Genomic DNA, 6,000 nt, shown 5'->3' with positions numbered 1-6,000 from the left:
TTAAATACCATGAGTTTAATAACCTTCGTAAAATATCATGGGTTTCAAAACCTCCATAGAATACCATGGGTTTCAAAACCTATGTAAAATACCATGAGTTTAGGAACCTTCATAAAATACCATGAGTTTCAAAATTTTCGTAAAATGACTTGCCGTTTGAAATAACCTTCAACCCTATTTCCCACCATCTCTAACAATCCTTCTAATTTCTCTCTTCCACCATTGACACATTACTCTCCGGCACAAACTCAATGGTCGTTACCGACAGTCTTAGCAAGGAATCATAATGCAGTCACACTTATGTTTATTATATCTAAGGAGAAGAAACACTAAAGAAGACATTATCTTCTTCTTACTCCAATCTTGCTTCTTCCATCACCTTACTACCCCAACTTGGGTCACAAGCCATTGTTACCTAGCTCGACAACAATTAGTGTTTATCACCTTACTACCCCAATTAGTGTTTATGGAGGTTTCAAAACCTCCATAAAATACCATGGGTTTCAAAACCTATGTAAAATACCATGAGTTTAGGAACCTTCATAAAATACCATGAGTTTCAAAATTTTCGTAAAATGACTTGCCGTTTGAAATAACCTTCAACCCTATTTCCCACCATCTCTAACAATCCTTCTAATTTCTCTCTTCCACCATTGACACATTACTCTCTGGCACAAACTCAATGGTCGTTACCGACAGTCTTAGCAAGGAATCATAATGCAGTCACACTTATGTTTATTATATCTAAGGAGAAGAAACACTAAAGAAGACATTATCTTCTTCTTACTCCAATCTTGCTTCTTCCATCACCTTACTACCCCAACTTGGGTCACAAGCCATTGTTACCTAGCTCGACAACAATTAGTGTTTATCACTGTTTTATATATCCTAAATAATTGCAATATCTATCGGATGTGGGCTTCAAAGTCATGCGTGTTCTTGACTAAAAGATTGCAAGAACATATTGCAAGGAGAAATTAACTTTATTACTTCTCACTTTCACAATAAATTAATTATTAGATGCATTTTAAAATAAAGACCTTAATTTAAAATATTTTAAAATTATGAAAATTAAATATTAACAATTATAACTAAAACTAAAAATTTCAAATAAAATATACGTACATCAAAAGGTAAAACAAAATAAGTCAGGTTTTTTGAAGTATGAACTCATAAAAAAAAACTAAGAATAATATAAACCAATTACCATCAATCATAAAAAATATGCAATTACTTTTGAAATACTTATTATCTAAGATAGTTGTTGAAATACTTATTATCCAAGGTTATTTTGCTGAGTTTTTAAAATAAATTTTTGAAACTTCAAAAAACTTATTTGTAATGTAAAGTTACACTTCCAAAATTTTAGAGAATTTAGTTATAAAATATATTAAAACTATGTAGTTTTTAATTATTTATTTATAAATAGATTTAATTATATTTATTTATAGAAGTTTGAAAAATCTTGAGTGTTTCATCGAGGTTCTAAAATAAATCTTAAAATTTAACGAAAGTTAAAAAACCTCCGTTATTTTGCTGAGATTTTATAATAAACCTTTAGAATTTAATAAAGGTTAAAAAAAATCCTCATTATTTTTGCTGGAATTTTAAAATAAACTTTTAGAATTTAACAAAGGTTAAAAACACCTCCGTTATTTTGTTGAGATTTTAAAATAAACCTTTAAAATTTAACGAAGATTAATAAAATCTCCATTATTTTATCGAGGCTTTAAAATAACATTTGAAACTTAACGAAGAATAAAAAAACCTATGTTCATTAAATTATTTTCTAAGGTTATATTAACCTCCGGTAAAACTATTTACAATTTTTTTAATAAAATAAATAAATAAAATTCATTTCTCAACAATATTTATATAAAAAATAATTTATAATTTTAATTTTTTAAAATAAAAAAAATTATAATTTCAATCACATCTATTATTTAACTTACAATCTCATAATTTCTTTTTTACTTTTTACTTTATTTATCTTAATTTAAACAATTTCATTTTCTTATACTTTCTTTTTCAAATCTCTTAAATTCTATCCCACCATTTTAAAATCCAAACAAATTATTAAATTCCAATAACTTTCATGTCACCTGAAAGTCATTCTGTCTCACAGAAATTGACTATTTGAAAGCCCATTTCTGACTTACCTACTACAGGAAACAAGTAACAATTATTTTGTCATAACCTTTATTTTTGTACAAAAATTAAAAATAAATTTTGAGTATCCAAACTTAATGTGTTTATGAAATGTAGTCTTAACCTTCTCGATAGTCTAAACTCAATTTTAAAATCTAAAGTTTGTATTTATTTTAATGGATCGCATGTTTTTTGGCAGTAAATAATCTCAAACTCAAAATTATTAATTAAGTTATAGAGTAATGTTGTATGATTTGATTTAAGCGTTTGGTGATATTAATACGTCAATTTAAAATATTTTAATTTGATCTCTTAGTTTTTTACAATATACTCATTTATAAATATTTTTAAGTTGAATGAACAAAAAATATATGTCTTTATTACTATTGTGAAAGTGATGTTACGTGACCCTAAAATAACAAATAGTTTTTAGATGATACGTTTCAAAGAGGCTAAAAACAAAACTTTTATATATTTAGAAAGATTAAAAATAAATTTAACATATGTTAAAACAAAAAACCAGTTTCTATCACAATTTTGTTGATCTGGTCATATGTTTCATCAACTATTTAAGAGTCAATATATTTATAATAAAATTCAGATAATAAATCGTGTGCAGATTTAATGTAAACTCATGATATCTGTATTTAATTCCCATGACTTAAAATTGTTAAATAAGTTTTTTCATTTGTATTAAAATTTCTATTTTTTTTACATCTAACATTTAATGAATTATTAATTTAGTCATAATAATAATACTAGTTTTGTTATACTATTAAATTAATGGTGCTAACATCTAATCATCTTAATTAGATATTTACAATTATATTAATATGATACTATTAAAAGTAGTACATCAATTTCATTAATCCAAAAGAAATAGAGTAATTATACTTACTAAACTACATATTTATTAAGTATTAAATAAAATTTTGACAATACTAGGATCAGTTTTAAAGCTAACAAGAAATTATTTAACCCTATAAAATTTCAGAATTTTTATTATTTTTATTTGAATTTAGTAAGTTGTATATCTAAATAGGTTGTCTTATTTATTGTATCAATGGTTGAATTATCTTTTACCAACTACATAAATGAAAAGATAAAATAATTATGTAGTGTTGCTAAATTTACTACATAAAAAATATTAAATAAAAATAAATATTATTTTAAAAAAATATTTTTTTTATAAAAAAATAATAATTAATTATTATATTAATTAAATTAAATATTATTTTAATAAAAAAATTATTGATATTTAAATTAATTATTATTGTTAATAAATAGTTTTTAAATAAATATTTAATTAACTATCAAAATAGAAAATTTTGATATGCTTTCTTTATTAATATGGTACTATCCAATAACTACGCTGAGATTTGTTTTTAGATATAATGTAGTAACTTATTAGAATTTAGGTAAATTAATAAATCACTAAGTTCATTATATTAATGTGATTAATATAGTAAATTTTGCAAGTAGTTTATTGTATTAGTGTAACTTTATATAGTTAACCAATAAGTAAAATTCCAATGTTAAATGATTTTTTAAAAAATATTAACCTTATAGAATTATTAATATGAGATGAAATAGTTATGTTTTATTAAGATGAGAGAATTAGTCATGATAAAAATAAATTATAAAATCAAAATAAAATATGTTTCTTTAAAAAAACAAGAAAAAAATTCATAAAAATAAGTAAGAAATAGTAAATTTGTAAGCACTGATTTAAAAATTTTAAAAAGGGAAAATAAAAGTTAAACGAAAAATAAATATCTTATTATTTAAAAGACACAAAATTTATATATAATATAAATTAATTTATTTTTTTATTTATTTAAAATATTTTATTCTTTAAATTTTAAAATCTTTTAATCTTCTCTAGTTACTTTAGTTTCTTTGGATTAAAGCATATGAATTAGAAATTAATAAAGTATAAAATAATTTGACCTAATTAGATTTTGGTTAGAATAAGTTTTTTTCCCGTAGATCTTTAGTTCTTTAGTTTTAGTTTCATTTGTATAGATATTATTTTTTGTTACTACATTTAAAATCTAAGCTAAAAAGACTAATATGTACGTAGTTATGCGTTTTACCTTTGAATCAATTATTTTATAAGTGAATTAGGATCTCAACAAATTTTACAAGTTTTGGAGTAATTTCTTTAGAAACACCTTAATTAAGTTAATAAAAACACGTGTTCAATTTAATCTGTTAAATTTTGTTTTGATTTAAAAGATAAATGAAAGATGGAAAATTTGAAATTTTATGTTTGGTTCTTAAGTTAGATTACCTACTAATAAATTGGTGTGGGTGTTAATTGATTTGATTCATAAATGTTCTTACAAAAAGAACCGAGAATACTCAAACAAGTTGACAACACAGACTTCATTAGTTGATCTGTGTGTGTGCGCGTGTGCGTGTGTGTGTGCGTGTGTGTGTGGGCGTGTGTGCGCGTGTGTGTGCGTGCGTGTGTGTGGGTGTGTGCGTGTGTGGGTGTGTGCGTGCGCGTGTGCGTGTGCGTGTGCGTGTGCGTGTGTGTGTGTTATGAAATGTGTCAGGAAATCTTGTTTTAGAAATCATTTTGATTTTGCAATAAATGTCTCGTTTATGGCTTTAAACTAGAGGGGGTGAATTGTTTAAAGATAGTTTTCAAAAACTTTTCAGCCTTCAATGAAATTACTTCAAGAAAACCTTGATTAAGAAATCAGTTTTTCAAAACATAAAGCAAAAGACACAACACTAGTAAAAACAATCGGTTGTTTTATCGAAACAATTGGTTGTTTATACCAGTTAACAAATATCAAAACTGAATTTAAAGAGTTAGGGATAGGATAGAGAGAATGCACACAGATGTTTATACTGGTTCACTCCAAATCCAGAGCTACATCCAGTCTTCTCAAAAACCCTCTGAGGAAATCCACTAAGCAATCACAACTTTATCACTTACACCACAACCAAGAAAGTGACCTTGAACACCTCAAGACACACAATCTTCTTGGCCAACACACCAACACTAAGATTGTTGATCTTGATCCCCTCAAGAACACACAACCAATCTCAACAAACACAAAAACGAAACTTGTTCAGCAGAGTACAAGGATTACACTTGTTACAGAAGATAATCTGAAATCAATACAAGCAGAATCCTATTCCATACACTTTGATCAATCACAAACTCTAAGCAATCTCAGCTATTTGAAAAACTCAAAAACTCTTTTCAAAATCTTGTTACTCAAAACTGTTTTTCTGAATATATTCAAAAATGTTGTTTGTTATCAAATCTTAACAAACTCTTAAATTGCATTTAAAGATTGGTCAAAGCATTTAATGACTGGAGCGTAAGCAGTTAAATCATTTAAAGCTCAGTCAAAGATAAAACAATTTTTTTGTTATGGTCCCAAAACAAACAATCGGTTGTTTCCTCAAATCAATCGGTTGTTTTGGTTTTAATAGCTCAACCATTTGAAAAACAGTTTTCAATATTTTCTCAAAACATCTAAGTATAAACAATCGGTTGTTTCGACAAAACAATCGATTGTTTTAACTTAGTTTGAAAACATTTTACTTTCAAAAAGATTGAGAATGCCTATGCTTTAGATTTAATTAAAAGGTGGATTACAACACCCAAACTACCCCAGAACTAAACTAAAACAGCACAGCAACAACAAACACAGCAAAGGCTTCAACATCCTTCAAAGGATTTGGATTCTTCAAAGCTTGAACACCACTTGGTTCAACAGTTTCAAATTTTAGGGTTTTACTTCCACTGTAAATACTTTGCTTCATTTGCTATTTTGAGAGATCTTATCTTGTTCTTTTATGAGAGATCCAACAAATTGTTTCAAAGGT

Source organism: Phaseolus vulgaris, chromosome 7 (genome assembly GCF_051622355.1).
Source record: "Phaseolus vulgaris cultivar YP4 chromosome 7, ASM5162235v1, whole genome shotgun sequence".
Lineage (NCBI taxonomy): Eukaryota > Viridiplantae > Streptophyta > Magnoliopsida > Fabales > Fabaceae > Phaseolus > Phaseolus vulgaris.
This window is presented reverse-complemented; position numbering follows the sequence as displayed.